Source organism: Danio rerio, chromosome 12, assembly GCF_052040795.2.
Source record: "Danio rerio strain M-AB ecotype USA chromosome 12, GRCz13ab, whole genome shotgun sequence".
NCBI classification, from domain to species: Eukaryota; Metazoa; Chordata; class Actinopteri; order Cypriniformes; family Danionidae; genus Danio; species Danio rerio.
The window spans coordinates 33,398,406-33,422,622 of record NC_141032.1 but is presented as its reverse complement, the minus strand read 5'-3'; the positions used below and the strand labels follow the sequence as shown (position 1 = coordinate 33,422,622).

Below are 24,217 nucleotides of genomic sequence, written 5' to 3'. Positions count from 1 at the left end.
CATTTCTTTCTTCAGTAGAACATTGAAGAAGATTTTTAGCTGTATTCCTTTGTGAATTTTATTATATCTCCCTATGATTTCTTATTTATATAAAAGCTATAACCATTGACTGCCATTATAAGTATCAAGATCTTCTTTAATGTTCGCCCGAATAAAGAAAGCCATCTACATCTTAGATGACCAAAGGAAATGATCATTTTTGGATAAATAATCCAATGTAATTTTAAAGTTAGTTTGTTTCCCTCTGAAAAACTCCCACATTGCTGACATCTTGTCTTCAATATAGCATAGACTCCTTTTAAGTGTGCATATGCTTTATTTTCTTAATTAACCAATAACAGTACTATTAATACTAAACGTTTATGATCTAATCCCAGTATTGCTCGCAATATATCATATATCACTTGCAGCCATAGCTATGCATGTATAAATATTTGTACAGATATTGTGTGCTTTTAAAGCTATAACATGGCAGCCACAAGTCATATCTGATAGGGCTGCACAATATATAATGTTTCAGCATCAATATCACAATGTGTGAATCTGCAATAGTCACATCACAGGATCGCAAGAGATTTCAAGTTACCTTAAACTATTTGGACACGAGACATAACTTTTTCTGCTTTAACATTTAGATTAGATTCAGTTGATTGGGTTTTTATGATTACAAATAGAAGAAAAAATATTATATATTTATAAAAAGAAGACGCTGTTATTTACATTTGATTAGGTAATTTTTCTATAAGCTAATACTGTTAAGACTCCACAAAAAACAATAAAGTGTTTATTTATTTTTTATCTTTGTTTTATTGTTTTCATCTGTGCATAAAATGATGTAATTTGGTATATTTAATGCAGATGCACTCGCCTACAAAATGACCACAATCAATACAAAATTGTGAGTTTTTTCAAAATAGATATTTTGTGAAATTATATTCATATTGCAATATATATCGCAGATATATATATATATATATATATATATATATATATATATATATATATATATATATATATATATATATATATATATATATATTATATATATATATGTACATTGCAATTACATTTTTTTCCAACATCGTGCAGCACTAATATCTGATAAACTCAATGATTTTTGCAGCGAGTGACAACATATCGTTGCAAGATAGAGGTTGTTTTACATAAAGCAGTTGAATACATTAATATCCAGCTGCAGTCCCTCAGACCCACACACATTTGAGCACATACAATCCAGGACACACAATAAAGGCAGGGGCGAACAATATATGGTTACGACGAATGTTAACAATATTAACGTCTTCTCAGACCTCGTCATCAATATATTTTATATATATATATATATATATACATTTTTAATAAGTAGTAAAGACAATAGTGTATACTATTTCACAAATATGATGATCGGCGAATGGGGAACATTGTTTCCAATTACCATTTAATATAATAGAATGAACAGTTTTCTATCAGTCATCATAGATGATCAGTAATTAATTAAATCTGACAGAGTCAATATAGCAGATTGTTTTCTGGCTTTGCTGAAACATTTTTCATCTATATATAAACGTAAAATATATAAATATATCTGTACAGGTTTAATTTATAATATGGTTTTATTATAATAAATTACATACTAGCAAGTTAATATGTATAGGCTATAATAAATCTTTATATTTAATAAAAGTCGTATTACATTTAATAAATGTTTAACTTTTATATTTTACTCCAGCTATTGAATACTATGAGTAGCTAAACTGCACAGATGTTAAAATGATCGTTACAATATAAGAATGAAAAAATGATTGAAACGGGAAACGCCAAACTGTTCACAGTCACGGACGTCTCGGTCATATTTGTGAAATACAGTAGACGATAAGAAATCAGTCATCGTTAAACAAGAAAAAATAGAAGACTGATCCATCATTAACTATATATGATTCTCCCCTGCCTAGATTGTGTGTCCTGGATTGTGTGTGCTGAAATGTGTTTGGGTCTACAGCTGGATATATCTTGTTGAATGTGGCATCTATGTATATATGTCTATGTTTTCATGACTTAGTGCAGGGATGGGCAAACTTGATCCTCGAGGGCTGGTGTCCCTGCAGAGTTTTGTTCCAACACTAGTCAAACACACCTGAACAAGCTAATCAGTGTCTTCAAGATCACTAGAACCTATAAGCAGGTGTGCTTGATTAGAGTAGGAGCTAAACTGTGCAGGACACCGGCCCTCAAGGACCGAGTTTGCCCACCCCTGACTTAGTGGCTGGGTAACAACTACCATCCTGCTTTGACCAGTTAGAAACCAGCAACTGTGTTACAGTTTTTCCAGCTTAAGCTAAATTTCCAACAGGGTTAGTAAATAAAGCAATGCAAATAAAATATAAATATAAAATCATTACATTTAGAAGACAGTTTGTTTGATTTCAGTGCAATGTTCTGCTGTATTTGATATTGTTTGTTGCTTAGTTCTTCTTCCCTTTTCTATAAAATGGGCTTGAATCTGCTTTGGATTTGTACACACTCACGCACACATACACACACAGGCTCGCGAGCAGACTTGGCTCAGTTTGTGTGGTAATTGTAAACTGTTGCTGTCCTTTGACATGCTGCGTTTTGTCTGTCGCAGGATCCCTGTTACGATATACAGTGTTTGCGCGTATCAGGAAAGCGTCAGCGCCACTCCAGCGGTGTAAAATTCAGCATCTCTGGATTCCTGGCAGCCCGAAATGCCTCTCGAGCTTCATCTTTGTCTGCTCACAGGCCTCGTTTCAGCCGTCTCAATTATTTTCCTGCATCTTCCGGAATGGTGGCGATTATTTCTCTCTGATTTCTTTTCCTTTTCTCTGAAGCAGCTGGCATGAAGAGGATGCTTTTCATTTGTAGCATCTGGGGTTGAACGTTTGCCAGCGAGAAGTTAGGAGGTGGAGTGGTTTGTGTTTTTGTGTGCACACGTTTGCCCATGTGTGTGTGTAAATGTGTGCGGGACTCAGTTTGCGTGGGTCAAGGTTAAGGATGTTTTGGATGAGATGAGGCCTTCATCTAATTGTCCGTCGACGTGAGGCAGAAAGAAAAAACGAGAACGGCAAACGAGAGCGCCCGTCTGGCACCGCTCTTCAGTTTCGATGCAGCGTGCAGAGTGACGCAACATGGGGCCACTGCCGCTGAGTGTCTCAATTGCGCCTCGGCTCTCCTTGACGGACACAAACAGTGTGTGGAATTCGAAAAGAGGGGGGGCGCCATGGGTAGCCTTGGTCTGCCAAAACTCAACAGCGGTGCAAGGATCAGTGGGACAAGCAATTGTTTAGCTCATCGCCTTGTGTTTAGGTCTGTGGAGAAAGCTGTGGCATTGTGGGATGTGCTTGTCTTATTTTTGTCAGTCCCTCAGGGTCATGTAGGTCATGTCAAGACGGTAACCCTTGTTCTGTGAAAAGTCTTGTGAGATTTAAATTGGAGTTCAGCAGCAATTCCTGAAGCTAATCTTAGTTGCAGCAAACGTTAATCTCATGAGAGTTTAACAGAATAAGGTCTAGACGAGAACGAGCACTCCCTTATTAAGCGTTTAGTTTATTCCATCCATATTTATTTCTGCATTCTTCTGAAGTTTAAACATATGTATAGTAATATTTATATTTTATTGGTAGTTTATTTATAAAAATGGATATATTGATGTCTGAAAAAATGGCTTCTTTTTATTTCATGCACCAAAATATTCTTAATGACTTAATAAATATAATTTTTGGGCTAGTTTATACTGGTTTGATGTTTCTAGAACATAGAATATCATTTAGGAATGAAGTAAAAATATTAGGGATGCTCTGATTGATTGGCCAGAGATCTCTATTGGCTGATAATTACATTTCATGACTCCATTGGTACACACTAATCTGGCCGATCTCATGAATCAATCACAATTGTTTGTTTATGAGTTTATAAGCTAAGGACACATACTAACTGAAAAGTAAAAATATAAGGCATAACTCCAATCTATCGGCCAGAGATCGATATCAGCCGATAATCACATTTCATGACTCGATTGGTACTCACTAATCTGGCCGATCTCATTAACCAATCACAATTGTTTGTTTATGGGTTGAAGCTGAGGACAAATAAAAACTGAAAACTTTTTACATATTAGAACTGAATGTTCTGTGTTTTCAACAATATTGCAAGTTCATTAAACCCTGACTGGAAATATTTGTGAAATAAAAAAAGCTGAATATTTAACAATATAACTTTTTGTCATATACGAATTGTAATAAGCAGTAGTTTTTAGACCTATTTCCTTCAAGTAAAGAAGTAATGGATTTATAAGTATGCATTTTAACTCCTTATGTGCTTCAACCTTCATTGAGACATGTTGAATTCTTCTTCCAAATGGCTTTATTTTTTATTTTTTTGTCATGTTTTTATCTATTATGTTCTGTAAAGTTGCTTTTGATCATGACATGTCAACACTAAATTGTTATACTGTAAGTGACATGTTTAAGAATTTATATGCAACATTTTTTATTTATTCTCTGAGGTAAGGCAAGATCTCCACTTAAGAGTCAAACTTGGACTAAAAATGTGATTTATGCATTATAAAGCTTGAAGCATCAGATACTCAGTATCAGTTGATTATCATCACAAGGAATCAGCACTTGGTATTGGCTGAAAAAAATCCTGATCAAAGCATTCCTAACAAATATTATTTTTAATTATAGTATTTTATATATATTTTTGTTTTAATTTCAAAATATTTATTTTTTAAATTTAGATAGTTAGAGCAAAATTATTTGAATTTCCTCATAAACAAATCCAGCCTCAAGTTAGACTGGAATTAAAACTGCCCCACTAAGAAAAACATTTTTGGATTGCATTTCTTAACTTTTAATGTCGCTAGTAAACACACTCAATGCAGTCAACACATCCCATAATTTATAAAATATCAACCTCTACTAAATGATTGATATGTCAGTTTATAGTAAAAGTACCAGAACTAATACATTTACTATAAAAATCAGAAAATATGAAGTGTGCGACCAATTTATTTAAAAACGCAATAAAAAAAACAAAACATTTTTAACACTAAATCATCTTTATTTTTTTTGAAGTATGCCATAAAATATTTTAGATTCTCATTTAATATGTTTTTTTTACTACAATAAAACCAAAATCATGTGTAGTAGTGCAATAGGATTATGTTTCTTTGATTTATTTTGTAAACCAACAATACTGTGTGTAAACATTTTTTTTTTACACAGTCATTCTTTAAATTACTTAAACAATCATTATTTATTCATTCATTTTCTTTTCGGCTCAGTCCTTTTATTAATCAGGGCTTGCCATAGCGGAATGAACCGTCAACTAAGTCACTTAGTCACAAGTCTATTTAAAACATTTAAAATATGGTCAGCTGCATATTTGGTAGCGCAGGCAGTTAAAGGGTTATCTCCATGCTAGTTTTGACTAGTTTGCTAGAATGCAGCTGGTGGAGCTGGTTAGTTGATGGTTATCCTAGTTAACAGGTATAGAGTCAGTTTATAAAAGTCGCGAAACAACAAATCTTTGCATGTTTTATTATCTGACAATAATTGCAGGGACAGAAGTGTTTTGTTTTCATAAAGAGTTTCTGTCAGAACTTGTTTGACAAGGTTCACCAACAGTTCCTTGAGTAGCGTATCTTTGTTTTTGAAGGACTTGACAGAAAGAGAGCTTGTTGAAAAAAAAATCAAAATATTTATCCATTTATTGCCTCAGTACTTTCTCGTCCTACTGTTTATGTTTTTTGAGCAAATATGAAAGTTCCGTGTTCTCAGTTTTTCAGGTTTTCAAGCCCAGTTACACATGATTTCACACAAACCACAGCATGTTGCCATGTTAGCACTCTTGAGTTTACGTAAAGCGCTCCTCGTGGTCCGTCGGAAATAGAGAGAGCGCAGAAGGGGAGGGTGCCGAACAAGAACTGCAAGAATGTTTAGGATTTTTGTTTGGGCCAAAACTTCCACGAGGACTTCCTGTGGGCTTCCAGTGGAGCCAGACGGCAATCATGCTCCTCCTTCTCAAACTTCAGAAAATCTAAACCTTAATAGAAGGGCCATTAACACTTCCCCTCCGAATATACCTTTCTATAACACCTCCCCCCATCCCGCACATGCATTATACTGGAGACGGAGTTAGCCAGGACTCGTACTGTATTAGCACTTGAGGCTGTTTCACAGGGAAACTTGTTTTGACAGAACTCCAGGTGTCTCATTGTTGGGCGTGCTATGGTTCAACAGATTTACCAATTAGTGTCGGGATATGGGCAGACGAGGGGAGGGGGGCAGCTTTTTTCGATGGTGGTTTGGAAGACGTGAATGTGGGGGGACAGCGAGCGAGGGAGAGTGTGATGGAATGACATGGGGCCTCGTGGGCTGCTGAAGGGGTCATATGGTCAGAGAGGGACGCTTGGTAAGTTGATATGTGACCTCCTTTCACAGGCCTGTTATAGAGTAGCTTGGGAAAGTAGCTCAAAAATGGAGAAAGAGACAGAGGAAGAGGAGGGGGAAAGAGATAAGGAGGAAGCAAATTCATATTTTTACATGTATACATGCTGCTTTTCAAGTAAAAACTTCAGTTTAGAGATATACAAACTCATAAACCTATTTTATAATAGTTTTTGGCCTTTGCTCATTGGCTAACTGTTACTATGCACAACTTTTCACGATACGTCAGACAAAATTAGCCATAACATGGAATTTACAACTTCAACAATCAACAATACTGTTCTAAATCCTCATTCCCTGAATTTGGGCATTACTAAAACAAAGAATAATAATTAATGTGTTTGTTAAATTGATGGTTTCCCCCAAAATGTACTCATTTGCTCACTGTCAAGTGATTCCAAGCCTTAATGAGCCTTTATTTGGTTTCTTCTGAACTAAAAAGAACAGAATTTAGAAAATGGTAACCACAGACTTCCATAGTAGGAGAAAAATACTTTAGATGTCAATGGCATCATCAGCTCGTTGGTTGCCAACATTTTTCAGAAGTTCAAAAGAAAGAAAAGTATATAAGGGGAAGGTGAGTAAACAATGACAGAATTAAAATTTTATTTGAGTGAAAAAGGGCATTAAAGCATTTTTGTTGATGTTTTAAAATCTGGATGAATTTAAAATTACAATGTTTATTTTGCTAGCACACATTAAGGACGTTTACATGGACACCAATAATTCAGTTTTAATTAGATTAAGACAATACTCTGATTAAGAAACTACCATGTAAACATCGATTTTTGAATAATTTTATCAGACTAAGGTCATAATCGAACTAAACAGAAATCGAATTAAGACATGTGAAGTATGCTGATTTTAGTCGCATTATTGAAGTGCAGTACAGACATGTAAACACTGCCAAACTGCTGAGAAAGTCGACAAATCAAGAATGAATCACCCGAAATTACATGAAACTCTGGAGGAAATGTAGAAAGCGTGTTAACGCAATGCCGTTAATCGAATTATGTGCTATAACTTATAAAACGGGATCATGAAATGAATGTTTAAAAAGTAACTCATGTAAACTCCATCATATTATTGTCTTATTCAGATTAAATAAAATCATTTGATTACTGATGTCCATGTAAATGTAGTCAGTGTTACGTCCTGTCCACATAAACACAGGTATTTTCAAATCTTTGTCTACACTAAAGCGCAGAATCCGGTAACTGAAGCCGCAACTTTATGAAAACTCTGACAAGTTTGAAGATTTTTCAAAACTTTGGGTGCAGTGTGATCGTGAGGAGGTTAAAACTGGTGTAAGTGTGCATGATGTAAACATAACGTAAGCATGCTCACTTTTTTTTACTCTCTGACTGGCCAATACGGCTTGGTTCATTCTAAACTTGGAAGATGTGATGGGAGGCAAATTCTGCACGTTTGCGACAAATGAATCGCGCATTGTTCAACCGTGGGATGGTAATCTACCTCTTTACTTACGTTTGCAATGTCTAGAATGCAATTTACTTGCAAAATATACTTAATTCCCTGTTTGATGTAAAGTCAGTATATACGTGTCATTATCGCCACCTGTTGGTTCGGCATACCAATAACATGCATCACAATACGTTTTTGCGTATTTATAAAAGGAAAGCGGGGAAACGCTGTTTATAAAAATACCTATGTATGTGTGGAAATGTCTAAAGCCGGGGTGTCCAAACTTGTTCCTATAAAGGGTCAAAAAGCAAACTTGATTGAGGGCTGTGGGCCGAATATATACCAAACCATGCATATTCAATTTGCCATGGGTAATTTTCTAATTTATTCAGTATTATTTAAAAAATATCTAGAAAACTATTTACAGCCTTATTAAAGCAAAACATAAACAATCCTATATATAACACAAGTTCAATAGTCAAGCTTACTTTGATTTGCTTGCAGATGTCTTGTGCATCTGTCAAGTGACAGTATTTACAGTACATTTTAAAAGTCTGATTCATTTACAGCATTTAATTGAATCAGTTTATTTCAGGTGGCTTTTTTGTAGCCCAGCAATAAAACAAAGAAACAAAAGGAAAATTGGAAATGACGATCATTGTCAAAGGCATTCGCCCCAACCACCTCCCCATCATTCTCCCTTTTTTCAGATGGGATGGCGGGCCAAATCAAAGGTTACCATGGGCCAACTTTGGGCATCCCTGGCCTAAAGGCAAACAATTAATGCAAATTAACATTTAATGTTACAATTAATGCAAGTTAATCCAATGAAAAAGACGAAACTGTTTGTTTTGGGAGTCCTTAATCAAAATCTAACCAAGTTTAATACAATTGGGTGAAATCTGCTTAACATGCTCCTCTAACTGCTAATAAGCTGCGAGTAGAATATAGAGGAGGAGTGCAAAAATAAACCCTCCCCCCTACTCAATATTTGGTTTCAGTAGTAAATAAGGCATAATACACAAATAAACATCTGCAGCAACTTCCGATTCATGTAGACTCTTAGGAGAATATATATATATAAAAATGTTTAAATGTTTCTACATTTTCCCCTTGGCTTATTGGTTGCCATTCCAACCATTTTTTGATAATTACTGTTGCTTTTACCAATTAACTCTCTTTGTTTTCATTCGAGCATGCCTGTTGTGCTTCCAGGAAGTTTTAGGTGAACTTTGGAGAGGAAGTTGAAGTGATTTAGCCTCCGTCCCTCGGGTGGCCCGTAGAGAGAGCAGCTTTTTTTGGATGAGGCCTGGTTGTTTTAGCAAGCTTCTCTCTCTCACCGCGTTCCCAGATACGTTCACGGCGTAATTTAATAGAAGTGAAAATGAATAGCATTTTCCATCAAACGTGCGGTTACACTAAGTCATGTTCGGGTGGAATTTGGCCACTGAGCGCGTTAAAGCCAATGGGACTCGGGGTCTATTGAAATCACCTAGAGTCCCGCAGCACGTTCCTTTGCTAATCCTTTGTTTAGGTTGGACGAAATCTCTCCACTGGGCTTGGGATGCAAACGCTGACTGCTTTATGGCCAGACGATGATGTGGTGAGATTCAGAAGTTCTGTGTGTAGGTGAGAAAGAAAAAAAAGAGGGAGTGGGGAACTGACATTCCCAAAGAACATATTGTTATGGCCGAATGTGCAGTGACAGTTAAAGTTTAACACCTTCCCTCTTTTCTGTGAGTGTGTGTGTGTGCGTTGGCCCCTAAAACGCCCTTCCAGGGAGCATTTAAGCTGGCTGAAATCACGAAGCGCTCACAAAGAGAGCAACAGGGATTGTTTGGAAGTCAGTCAGTATCTTGATTTTGCATTGTCCTCTTGCTCTCTCTCTCCCTCTTCAGATTGTTTTCAGATGTGCTCCAGCTCGCCTTTTGTGAGCTGAAATTCCAATTTATTTGATTTCGCTCCTCTCAGCAGTTTCTTCGCAGACATCTTTTTATTGTTTATTTGCGTCTTCGTTTTTTTGATGTTTCTCCACAGCGAGTGCAGTCGGAGCCAAGTTTTCTGTCTCCATTATGGCTTTAAAAAGAGAAAGATGACACAGGACTGTTTTTCTCAGTCAAAAAAATCTCTTTGTTTTTATTGTTGCTTTTTAGTTTGGCCTTTTTTTCTTTTTTTTGAATGATTCAGTGAGTTAAAGTGGTCTTGTTCTGGCACGCTGTTGCAGGTGTGCACATGCTCTCTTTATCATTTATTTAGCTTAGTTTCAGATATGAGAGGAATGTCTACCTCTGTTCGTCCACACGGCACTGTGCTGAAAACAGATGTGTTGTGTTTAGGCTTAATTTATGACAGGCAGCTAAATGGGCAGCCCTGACATGTCCAGGATTTCCTGCCACTATTCAGACCAAGTTGTTAGACTAAAGAAAGAGTGGGAGAAATCTCATTTCATTATATTGTTTTAAGAATATTTTCAATATGCTAACTAATTACAGACCTATAATGTCTTATTATTTTTTATTTAATTTTATTTATTTATTTTATGTTTTTGTTTTAACTTTAACTGTTTAAATTAATCTATTTATTTGGTTTCTTAAAGTTAATATATAATTTTAAAATCATTATATTTATTATATACATTTTGATTATTGTTAACACAGATTGTAATTAATGTAAATTATTTCAACATTTTTACTTTCATACATATAGCCGGCAGCTAGCTCTCTGTAAATTTCACATGGTCCCCCACTGAAGCACATGGCTGTGCCCGGTCAGTACCTGGATGGGAGACCACATGGGAAAGCTAGGTTGCTGCCGAAAGTGGTGTTAGAGAGACCAGCATGGGCGCTCAACCTGTGGTCTGTATGGGTCCTAATGCCCCAGTATTTTGATGGGGACTCTATACTGCTCAGTGAGTGCCTTTTTGGATGAGATGTTAAACCGAGGGCCTGACTCTCTGTGGCCGTTAAAAATTCCAGGATGTCCTTCGAAAAAAGAAGTAGGTGTTTAACCCCGGAATTCTGGCCAAATTTACCCACTGTCCTCTGTCCATCATGGCCTCCTGACCATCTCCCTACTGTTATAATTGGCATTATCATTCTGTCTCCTCTCCACCAATCAGCTGGTGTCTGGTGTGTGGTCTGATTTAATATGGCTGCTGTCACGTCTTTCAGGTGGATGCTGCACACTGGTGGTGGATGAGGAGAATTCCTCCAAAAATGTGTAAAGCGCTTATAATTTATAATTATAATATATTTTATATTATTTTATGTATTTAATATTTGTTATTATATTATATTTATAAAATATCTATAATTTTTGTGTATTATGTGTTTTGTGTATTTTGATGATTGATACCATCCAGCCCTACTGATTTATTAGAATTTTTATTTTGATCTATTTTAAATGTATTTTTATCATATTTAATTATTTTAATATTTACATTTTATTTGTTAAATTTACTATTTAATGCTTTTGACATTTTTATTTTATATGTCTATTTTTATTTTTTATTTTATTTGTTTGTTTTTGCCACCAAGCTCTACAAACATCTAACAGTTTCCTGTCTTCCTTCAACTCTCCATCAATAGAAAGTCAATAAAATCTCAAAATAATAGCAAGCACCATCTAAACACGTTTCTTGTGTGTTTCCTTGTTTATCAGCATTGTGAGCCATCAGTAAAGCTAGTGAATAAAATGAATAAATGAAATGGCGGGTGATGATTGAAGTGAGACAGGCGGACAGCAGACAGGAGACCAGGCTTTATTGGGAGGCTCATTAAGGACAGAGCAGCGACGTGGAGAAAGAAGCGAGCGCTTCACTGGCCTGCATCTCTTTGAACACCGGCCTACTCTTATCTACGACATGCTCCGTTCCTCCGTAACAAGACATTTTTCTTCACACAACGCAGTTTTTTTTCTCCTCATCCCCTGATGCGAACAGGCAAAAAGCTGAGATGTCACCACTATCCTTAAGATACAGAGCCGTGCCTTTTTATCCCATTTTTCTCCGGCACCTGTTGGAAAGCCCTGAGACTTTCACTCGTCTCCATTTTATTTCCTCCTTTGTAAGCGGAAACCTTAATTGGAACTTTTTTTCTTTTTTTGCGCTGTCTCCACCTTGTGTTGAGATGCCACATAAGATCTGTTACAGCAGCACAGCTGTTTTACAAGTGTTTTTCGAGGAGCGTTCCTTAATCATAGTGTCAGACAGATGGATCAACGCTCTGAGTGGGTTTTTATGTCGTTTGCAGGTTATTGAAAAGACCAGTGCCTCGCCATGAACCTCTCTTTGGCAATAGCGCTGCAATGTTATATTATTTATGACATGCACATTCATGATGCCAAGAAATAATCCCTGCGGTAATTAAGACCAGTTTATGCTATATAAAACCCATGCATTTTTATGCTGCAGATATAAACTGATTGTGTAGACAGCATGGTAAACAGTTTATATTTAAAGATTAAAATGCATGCTTTCTGTCATATGGTTAGTGGACCCCTCTCATTCGGATTTAATTGACTTTTTTGATTGTTTTGATTTTTAAATCTGTTTATGTATATTATCATTTTAATAACACTTGTTTTTTCATTCTTTTAATATTATTATTTTATTGATATACATTGTGAAAGCTAATAATACTACTACACTACTACACTCATTTTACATTACTACTACACATATTTACATTTACATTTTACATTTACATTATACATATAAAGTATAATCATATGTATAATTTATATTAGAAATATTATACATATTTATTCATTTTTTTTACTTTTATATGTATTTTTTAAATATTAATTACGTTTAGTAAAAGTAAAACTTCAGGAATTATTTAATTTATTTATTTATTTTTATTTATTTATTATTTATTTATTTATTATTATTATTATTATTAGCCCTGCTATGCACATAATGATAGGGATATATAATGTATACACTTAAAATAATTGTAAATATATATATATATATATATATATATATATATATATATATATATATATATATATATATATATATATATATATATATATATATATATATATATATATACTGTATATTAGGTGTGTGAACCTGCACTGGTCTCATGGTTTGGTTCGGTTACAATTATTCAATTTCATATCTTGGTGCATTGACGATGCTTTCCATGAACAATTTGAAATTTTTTCTAAGAAACGCAATAATTCTTGTATTAAAATGTATAATTTATAAATATATCTATATTTACATATTTTTTGTCATGCAATTTAGCCCTTTAACACAAGCAGTCACATATATATGTACTGTATCTTAAATTTTACCTGCTCAAGGAAAATACTCTAGTGGAATGCATCAAACAAAACTTAAGTACAGAACAACATGAGCACTTACAGCGAATAATCAAATGTAAATATTATCCCACTCGCTCTTGCAAGTTGTCGAGGAGATTTTCTGATACCTCACAACCAAGCCAGAAGGTCAAAGGGGCCAAAGACAGTGAGTGAGAAAGTTTACAGCTTTCATTTTGTCCTCGCTGGGTTCTGATGTACTTCCCTGTCAGTGAAAGACTGTTCAGCAAACAAATGTGTATATATATTTAATTTGCCCTACGTTTTAAATGTAATAATTTTTTAAACAATTCGAATACATGTTTTGATAAGTTTTCCGTGCATGTTGATGGCCAGACTGACAATTTATTCTAAAGTTTTATAAAGGTATTATACAAATACCTACTGTGCCTATTTAAAGAGCATGTTTTCTGTCTAGTTTGTTTTCCATTGTCTAGTTTGTGTTCAAAAGGAAGCAAAGTGATACCACTTAGCTATGTTAGTGGATCCCGTCATTCAGATTTCATTTACTTTTTTGAATTGTTTTGATTTTTGCATCTGTTTAAATACTTAGTAATTTTAATAACGCTTGTTTTATCATTAAAGTATTTTATTTTAATAATATAGATTTTGAAAGCTAATGATATTCAGCTGCACTACGCCCATTTTTATTGGTCTTATTTTATATTAATTTATTATTTAAATAGTATTTAAATTTAGCAAAAGTCAAACTTTAGGATATATTCTATTCTATTCTATTCTATTCTATTCTATTCTATTCTATTCTATTCTATTCTATTTACTAATAACTCTAATGCCACTAGCCGTGCTCAAAATGATAGGGAAAAATAATAATATATTTATCATTATTTTTTTAATTAATCCTAAGATGTTTAAGATGTATTATTTTTATTAACAATTTGAATCCATTTTATTTGATTATTTTTCTGTGAATTTTAGTGGCTATAATGACATTTTATTCTACAGTTTTAAAAATCATTACGATGATAAACAAATAACTACTGTGCCCATTTCAAGAGCATGTTTTCTGTCAGCCATTGTCTGGTTTGTGTCCAGAAGGAAGTAAACTGTTACCACATGGCTAATGTTAGCGGACCCCTCTCATCCAGACCAGCTGTACCAAACTCTTGTCTTCTTCTTCTTGTTAAAGAACGGTAGCCGTAGTTCTGCTCCAGGAAGTGAAATTACGCTCCACCTTACAGCCACATGTCTGGAGGCCCGCCGCAAACTAAAACATTAGATCATTTTAAGCGTTTTCAAAATATTATGGCTGCGCTATAATTTTATAACTAGTTGTCTGTGATTCTAATTACCCTATTAAACCCAGCCCGCCGCTGGGTGTTCCTTTATAAACGTTTGGTTCTTCTGGTTCCTCTTGCATCCTCGTCTGCTATTAGCTGGGACTGCTTTTGGAGGACTTCCAGTATGCTAATTCCAGCTCGGGATGTGCTGTCTGTCCGCCCCGCTGCCTTCTCCTTTAATTGTTATATCTCCTCGCCATTAATACCAGCAAAAAGAGAGGCTTCTGCTATGCACGGCACATCAAAGACTACCACCCCCAGATCTACAAGTTGGCCGTCTCTTTGGAGGACAGGCTCTGGAGATGTGTGCCGATTCCCGGCTGGAATGGGTTTGATGGTCTAATTGTAGCCCCCAGTGGACACAGCTGCATATCACAGAGAGCCGGGATCCAGTGAAACACGCTTCACAGAGCATCTTCACATGGAGCTGAACGCACCTACAGGAGGTGTTCAGGTTCCCCTTGCTCTCCCTGCTCTGTTCATTTATCACATGGTCAGCGCCATCTATTATTGACTCATTCGCACGCATTATGGGCTAAACTGCCATCTTCTTTCTTCTCTCTGCTTGTGCCCTTATCCATCAACAGTTTTCTCTCACAAGCAGTCTTCTTGACTAAAGATCAGTTTAAATTACATGATTTGAATTGTTGGTTACAACGGTTGCTGTGTCAGATTATGCGTTTTTGTCTAGATGAAATCTTGATCAAATATGCCAGACTACCAGCATAGGCTCATTCTGAAAATGAGCCCTATATACATTTCTGGAGATTGTGAATTATGTAGCCGCCAGAAATATGTAAGGCTTCTTTTCATCTAGAAAACGAACGCTATGGGGGCAGTAGGACGCCGTTCCTCTTCACGTTTACCATCTGACTGCTTACTTCCGTATGGGCAGCTTTCCCGCTGTTACCAGTTTGTCCAGTAAGCTCGCCATGTACGTTCGTGGACTAGAGACGCAAGGAGGAGTTGACCACAACAGCGGGGTTTGAGTCTGGTGAAGAACGATTCCAGAAAGCAGGTAAGACAAAGCCAAAAAATAAAATAAACAAGTAAATAACAGGGTGAGAACATGGTTAAATCTGAAAACGTGGTAAAATCAGGCAAGGGCTTTTCTTTTTCTGGATGTCTTTTTAAAACTGTTAGTTGGGTTTTGGGAAGTGGGTGGGTAAGTCAATTGGTTTTGTTTGAGTTCAAGAAAGGAGGAGGCTGGGTCAGTTGATTGGTCAGTCATTCAGTCAGTCAGTCGAGTGTGGCTTCTGGTGGATTTATGCGAGAACAGGAGGCACGAATGGCACTAGCATAGGGCTGGGCGATTAATCGAAATCGACATTCAGAACCTATAATCGATCTAATTTTTCCTGGATGATTTTTTCAATTACTTTTTCTTCGTGTCACATGACCCTGTTCTGTTAAAGACTGTGGCTGAGTTTTACTTCTGTGGCCACTTTGCAACCACATCTGATCTCTGGTCAAGTAGGTCGATGGATTCATTCTTGAGCCTTACTTTGCACTACATTGACGATGATTAGAAGCTGCCCTAGAAAAGAAACATTTCACATGAAATAATCGTTCATTTATCGTAACCGAATGTTCAGTTAATCAAGATTTTGATTTTAGGCCAAATTGCCCTACCTAAACAAAACAGTAACAGTCCTCAAAAACATGTTTAAACAAAAACATGCTTTCTTTTTGGGTTAAACTGTACAAATAATCATGTGCACTCTGAATTGTGGTGTCTTATCCCTACTTGACATTCAATATCCTGCCATGTTACTATCACAGATGCGCGCATTGCAATAACGACGCTCAAACAATGTTTCGAAGCCCTAATAAAATTTTCAATTTTCACCACGCGCTCCCCGCACTCTCTGAATGGCTCCTTACATGAGCGCAAGCAGTTAACCACAGTGCAGCAGCCAAACATATTCTCTTTGTGTCCGGCAGGGTGACGTATAAATGGAAAGCTCTGAATTTCCTCCTGATTACCTCTCAGCACGCGTTAATGTTGCGCCTCGCTAAAGACGGCGCTGACCACACCAGGTCAGGGTCCTTGCCACGGGGCTTCGGCCAGAACAAAGGAATCCGCAGCAACACTTTCCATCTAGCACCGCTGCTTCCAATGCCGACTACCAACACAGCTATTCTAGTGGTGATCAAAAAAAGATCTCCTCAGCTTTGAACTCCTTCCCTTTTTTTCCGGCTGCGCATCAAAAAGAAATCAATAGACGAAACTTTGGAGCGCATGTATCAGTTTTTCTGTTTCTTTCTTCCCCTCCGCCTTCATCGTTTGTACATTCCGCCACTAGAGTAAAAGCCAGTTAAAAGAGGACTGGCGGTAAAGATGACACTGTTGCGGATGCGGCCCGCGTTGGGAAAGGCCTCGACTGGGAGAAATCAATTCGGTGGGGTTGAAGGGATGAGGGGGGGGTTTCACTCGCACAGAAGAGGGTGATGCAGATTCTGTTTTTAGACTGAAATGATAGATAGGTTCCTGGTACCTAGAGACAACACAATACGTTTGAGGCTGTACATGAAAAAACGGAGCGCTTTGGTGAGGCGTAGTTGTGCTGTTAAGGTTTGTTTTATCCAGCTGTGAGGAAGTACGTGTAGCTGTCTCTCTCAGCTTTTTGTGCCGCTGAACTGAAAGCGCTTCTCGTGGCATGTTGAAGGTCTCGGATGGGATGGAGTTTCTGAAGGATCAGGTCAGAAGTCCTCAGTAAAGAAATGAATGTGTTGAAGCTGGAGGAAGTTGTAATCAAGTTGTTTGGAGTATTGCGTAAAGATGTCAGCTTAAATGATGGACAGGACATGTGGCACCTTTCAAAAGTTTGGGGTCTGTTAGAGAAGAAATTAATACTTTGATTCTTGGTCATTTATAGTTTTACACATTTTTTTAAACAGCAGAATGGCTGTTTTCAACATTGACAATAATAGGAATGATTTCTTAAACAGAAAGGACAAGGTTCATGTGATGCTGAAGACTGCAGTAATGGTGCTGAAAAAATATGTTTTTTTTTCTATATTTATATCAGGGTGTCCGCAGGGACTTAAAAAGTCTTTAATCTCAAAATCAAACTTTTAGGCCTTAAAATTACTAAAATATTGTGTTGTAGGTCTTAAATCTTTTTTAAACAGGACTTAATTTTCCTTTGTTCGTGTATTGCTACCCAATCTGGCCATTAAAACCTATACATTCACCAACAACCCATCTCAATCAACCTTTAAAATTTCATTAAAAGGTCATTTTTAACTCTATTTACCATAATGGTTTAATTATTTTCCTTATAATAACATTTTGCTCCATACAAGTGCTCCATACAATTTCTGCTGAGAACACTAAACTGGACAGATTGATGTGTATAGATTTATTTTATTATAGTTTTTAAAAGTTTTAAAACAGTTTTTTCAATTTTATTATTATTATTATTATTATTATTATTAATTTTATTTTATTTTTTAAAGAAAGTTTATGTTAGAAAAAAGTGTTTGGCTACAAGTAGAGCTTGCTTGTTTTTACACAATATTTATTATTAAATTAAAATTGTATCATTAAATGTATTTAATTATAAGAATTTTTGATAGGGCGTTCCATCTGGACCATTTGAAAAACTTTTTTTGCGTTTAGCCCTATATAAGTCTAAAATTTTATTCCTAATGGACTTAAAATGACTTTAAAAGTCTTAAATTTAGCTTGGTGAAACCTGCAGAAACCCTGTATATGTTGCATTATTACTGTTTTTATTTAAAAAAAAATAAATAAAAAAATAAAAAAATAACTGAACATAAAAGACGTCTTTCAAGAAAGTTTTTAAGTCTGAAGAAAGCTGCTCCTTTTTATTAAATGGCAAGTTTTGTTGCATTTGCCCATTTTGTAATTTTGTGACAAAAATCAATAAAATATTTTCCCCCGCAAATTTATTGTATATAATTCAAAAGCTATTTTTTTTACATTAAATTTTGTTTCTGTACACTCTAAAGGTATGTGAGCTGGCACTGGGGTGGTACTAGGCATCGAAAGATAACCGGTTTCAAGGTTTAGCATGGTTTGGAAAAGTCCATGTGTCAATCAATTTTTTATATGCAATCAGAAATTAATTCTTTTTTTTAATTATGTAGTCTGGCATGTTTACTGCTCCAAAATATTTCCTAAAATAAGTGTATTTTGTTCAATTGGGTAAAAAGTTTTTTTTTTTTTTTTTTTTTTTTCCCAGACAGTTAAACAGAACTTATGTTAGAGCAGTAATCACAATATCCTGATACCATGAAACCGTGATTTATTTATCCCAGGTTATCATACCATCAGAAATGTATACTGGCCCATCTCTAGTTGGTACCTTTTCAAAAGGTACAGATTTGTACTTAAAAGGATCATATTTATACCTCAAGGGTACATACTGTATTAGTACCTAAAAAGTACAAAAGTGTTCCTCTTAAATCTTTTCGAGTACTAATATAAACGTTTGGGGTACCAATATGGACCTTTTAAGTACAAATGTGTATCTTTTGAAAAGTTACTACCCCAGTGACAGCTTGCGTACCTTTATTTTCTTGAGTGTACTATATTCTAACAGCTAAAACTAATAGGTAATCAAGCCTGTCCAGTCAGTTAGACCCTCATCCGCACTGAGATCTGCCTTGGTGGATGGCACTACTTTTAATTCATTCATCAAAGTTCTGTGACGTTATTATGATTATTTTGTACAACTGAATCATGTGATTTCATTCACATGTTGTTCATCAAAAACATCAGGCCCTACAGTTTTCATTTTTGTTGAGCTTTCCTATCAACAGCTTCATCCTCAACAAGAGAATCAGTTATTTTTATAAAACATTCATTTACATGAACAGAGATTCAAACCAGACACAATTAGCAGTGTCTGAAGGTCAGTGTGTCAGCGCAACTGTCTGTTCATGTGTGTGTATCTGTGTTTATATGCCAGAGAGTGCGACGCATGCTGTCGCTCTGCAAAAAGATGTCTGCAGCGAGCATTCTCACTTTTCACTTTTATTGTTGTGCTTCCTGTTTTGAAAGCCATTAAGGAGACGGTTTCCTTACAGAAAGGGGGGAGAAAAAAAAGACGCCCGTCTTTTTGAAACGTGTCCAAGCGCAGTGCGGAGAAGAGGAGGATGATAGCGATCAGCTAACAGCCCAATAACAGGAACACAAAGAGGCAAATGCTTCGCTCTCTCAGCGCTCCCTGCGAACGACAGATTGATACAGGGCTGGTTTTTGATGCGCTGATGAATGCCGAAGGATGTGCTTGTTGTTTGTTCCGTCACAGCTGTAGCTCACTTGTCATGCGCCCAAGTATCGCCGGCGCAAGCTCATGTGACCAAAACCCCCAGAATGCTTTGTGACATCTGCCCCTGATATTTTCATCAACTTGTTAAGTTGAAGTCTCTACTCATTGGCATTGAGAAAACAACTCTCTCAATAGTCGTTTATGACAACTGTGACACTCAGATCACAGATTACATCACAGGCTTTGGACTTGCTACATCTCAAGCACTGTAATGTATAAACAATCTGAGTTTGGATATAAACCTCTTGATTATGATTTTTGTGCAATCTACATTATTAGTACAGTTTGTTGTTTTCTTTTGCCATCTAAAAAAGTAATTGTATCCAAAAACTGACCCATAGCTTCACATTTAAAGACATAGTTCATCCAAAACTGTACATATTTTCATCAATTATTCTTCACTTATTAACAGCTTATTTGTGTTTCTTACTTAACATGAATGTTGAAAACTGGCAGCCAATGACTTTCACAGTCCTTTTTTCCCCTACTATTGAAGCAGGGCTCGAAATTAACCTTTTTGCTTGGCTGCAATGGTGTTCCTTACTTTAACTGGTTTAGCCGCACCAGCCAAAAGTTTGTCGCACCCACCAAACATTATAAGCACTGTCACTACAAGTTTTATAATAACAGATTTATTGCATTTGAAATCAGCACTAATCAAAACTAACAAAACAAAATCCCTGCATATGCTTACTTGCCCTGCACAAAGTGCTTGACTTGAATGAGATGAACTGATTAACAATAATAACTGCTGTGTTCTCACAGGTGGTGTCTGATATTGACATATAACTTACTATTTGCATACTGTATGTCATCCTAATAGCTTTTAATAGTGTTTTCATGAACTTCAATATTAGTTTATTCGTAGTGAATGCAAGCCCATTTGTGATTGTTTACATTCTGTAGCTGCAGGACTGACAACATTGTGACGATTAAATTAAGGATTAAATAGAACATCTCCTGCTTAAAATGTATAGCAAACTCTGTTACCTGCAAACTCCATCCCTCAGACTTTACAGTGAATGGCCTTAGTCATTTTCACAGCTGACTTAGAAAAGTGGTGGATTATCACTCGTCACATGATCACTGATCGGATGTGCCATTATTTGTAAGTTTAGGTGGTTTCTAAAACTAAATCTGTCATTGTTCTTTTCATTCTCTCCTAGCCAGACCTTTACATTTAAATGGCTGTAGCTCCCTGTAATTTGAAGGAAGGCATTGACTGAGTGATTAACAGCTGATATTAACCAATCCATATTAACCATTCGCGTTAAGTTCAAGAGCAGTGGGCCGATCGGAAGTGGGGCAGGCATTGCAGGCTTTTGTTTACTGCAGCAAGTTAACATGTCAACTGTTTTAAACTATTCCTGGGCGCTGTGTTTGGTGTTTTTAGGTGCAAATATGCATTCTGCATAAATGTCTCTTGAATCTGCACATGTGGTGACCATTTTGCAATGAAAACTGGTCCCATGACAACAATTTTTATGCAATGGCACAAATGCCCCCAAATATATTTTGAGCTTGCATAGATAAAATTTCAGGCGAACAAAACGGTCGCAATTTCCAGCCCTCTTTTATATTTATATGGGCTGAATTTAAACAAACAAATTAAGTTGAACTGAGTTTAAGTTGTTTAAATTCAGCCCATATAAATTGTTTGCAACCAGTTACATTAAAAACATTTAGTAAATACAAGGAATCATTTTTTCAGTGTTTTCAAAAGACTCTAGTTAAAAAGTCCCCGGATGACCTACTACATCCAATGAAATTCTGAAGTGAGCATCCACCCTACAGTATAGACACTTTACTATCCCATGATGCAACGAAAGAGACATTATGAATGGGAGTGCAGCAACACAACTGAAGCTAGTAGGTCATGTGATAATGAAAAACTGGCATGTGTACTACATCCAAATTCCATACATACTACTCACATTCATACTTTAAAGAACACGGTCGTGAAGTAAGTTCAAATTCAAATGTAGTACACAGACACAGTAGCTGCCAATTACCAGCATTATTTAAATTATCAGTTTTTTTTGTGTGTGTGTTCAAACTCGTGAAGATTTAAAACCATCATTCCTTCCTGAGCTGTCCGTTTAACAAGCGTATTGGTATTTGGGGTGTTTGCTTCAGTGTATTTGGCTTTCTGGTTGAATTGGGGTTGAGTTGTCTTTCAGAAGGGATCTGAGTCGCGATATTGATCAGATTTACGTATTCAGCAGCGAGCGGGTCTTGTGCCCTGCGGTCTCTAGCCGGAGGGAGAGTTCAGAGTACTTATCTCGCATTGCACAAGTAAAGCCCTGCATGCGGTGACCTCCAACTCTTCTATTGGCTTTACTTTCATTCATGCCATCTCTTTGTATGGGGATCTCAGGCTTCCCCTGGCGACATGGCCGGGGTGTGTGAGGTCATCTGACCCCTTGACCTGTCCCCAATTTCAGAGGGTCCGGGTATCAAGAGGGCCTCTCGCTTAAGAATGATGTGCAGTCAGAGGATCTCAATAATATCTCTATTATTATCTCTATTATATATAATGAATAAATAAGCTTGAATGCATTTGTTTAGGGAAGCTGAAAAGCGACTTCTTATTGCAAAAATCAACTAATAAGGAGCATTTCAGTCAATCAACCTTCCTCAAGGCTAACACGACATGTTTTTTTGTTGTTGTTGTTGTTGCTTTACTATTTTTTATTTTATTTACATATTAGTTACTTTTTTATAAATTCAACAAACAATAGATTTGGGTGTGATTAATAATATTTTGTTTTATAAGGCAACGAGTTATGCACTTAAATTTCTTTTCTAATATTTAGATTATAATGGTACAGTGTTTCCCAGTGATGGGTTGCAGCTGGAAGGGCATCCGCTACGTAAAACATATGCTGGATAAGTTGGCGGTTATTTCCGCTATGGTGACCCCAGATTATTAAAGGGATTAAGCCAAATAGAAAATTAATGAATGAATGTTTTTTTTTATATTTAAATTTAATCCAAAGTATTAAAAAAAAAAAACAATCAAATGCTACCAAAAAGTATCAATTTCTTTGGAAAATGAGTGAACTGAGAATTATTGTCATGTTAACAAGAATTATTATTGATGATACTTAGAACCATCATTAGTGAATGAGCATCAGTAGCAGTGTTGGGTAAGTTACTTTAAAAAAGTAATAAAAAAGATTACAAATTACTGATTACTACTGGAAAACTGTAATCTGATTACTTTATTAATTACTTAATGTAAAAAGTAATCAATTACTAATTGCTTTACTTTCAAGTTACTTTTAAAACATATAAAATATACCTATGATAACACTGTACAAAAAAACTGCAGCTCTTTTAATAATTTAATATTCACTGAAAACATTACAATGGTTTAATCACAGCAGCTTGACATTCAAAAGACTTTGCCCAAATGGTAAAATATTATCATCATTCACTTTTTTTGAACCCTTTTTTTGAACACAAAAGAAGGAAATAAAAAAATGGATACCTGTAACCTTTGACATCCATAGTATGAAAAAGCACTACAGTGTTCGCGTGTTTTGTGTTTATCTGAGGTAATTAGTCTTCTAATTTGTGTATATTCTAAAGTATGAAACTGATTGGTCAGGTCTTGTCACGTGACACGTGTCACGTTTTCAACTGGGTGTGCAAGTCAAGTCAAGCGTGCGCAATATGTACTCCCAATATCGACTGGAATTAACAAACTTGCATGCCCAAAAGACGTGATATGTGAATGGTCCCATAAGCATCTACGCTTCTCTTCTCTTCACATTCAGAAAAATACCTTCACTTCCGATCCTGCACAAAAATCCAATTTAGCCTGTTTAGGCTGAGTTGTACAGCTGTGTTCTTGGGCGCCGGTGTCTTCCTTGGTGACGAGTATTCCTAGAATGCTTTCTGTTCAAGTGTTTGGACAAGTTTCTGGTCGGGTAAAAGCAGTCGAAAGTTCTTTAGTGACTGGACATAGACTAAATTTCACAACAATTTTTTAGTTTTCACGCTCCATGAAATCAAACTATTATCTGTATTTCCACTTGAAGAAGCAGCCACTTTTGACAGCAACCATTTCTGCTCGTGTTCTCCAGCAGTTTAGAAGTGCATGCTTATTAACTGATGTTGCAGCAGAAAACGTGATTTAAAAGGAGCATTTTTCTTCTAAAAATGATATTTGTATCATAATTAATGTTATTATATTGACTTTAGTGACTAATCAAATTACACAAATTTAAAATGTAATACAATACATTACTGCGTTCCCCAAAAATGTCACTAGAACACAGTTACACCCAAAACTGATCAGTAGCAACAGTAGAAGTTGAAAGCCCCAAATCAGCATATTAGAATGATTTCTGATGCATCATATGACACTGAAAACAAATGGAAA

General features: G+C 35.9%; 1 protein-coding gene across 43 annotated transcripts in view; it reads left to right on the top strand.

Moving 5' to 3' along the window:
* Positions 1–24,217, top strand: part of tcf7l2 (transcription factor 7 like 2) — a 122,112-nt gene that overhangs the window by 46,545 nt on the left and 51,350 nt on the right.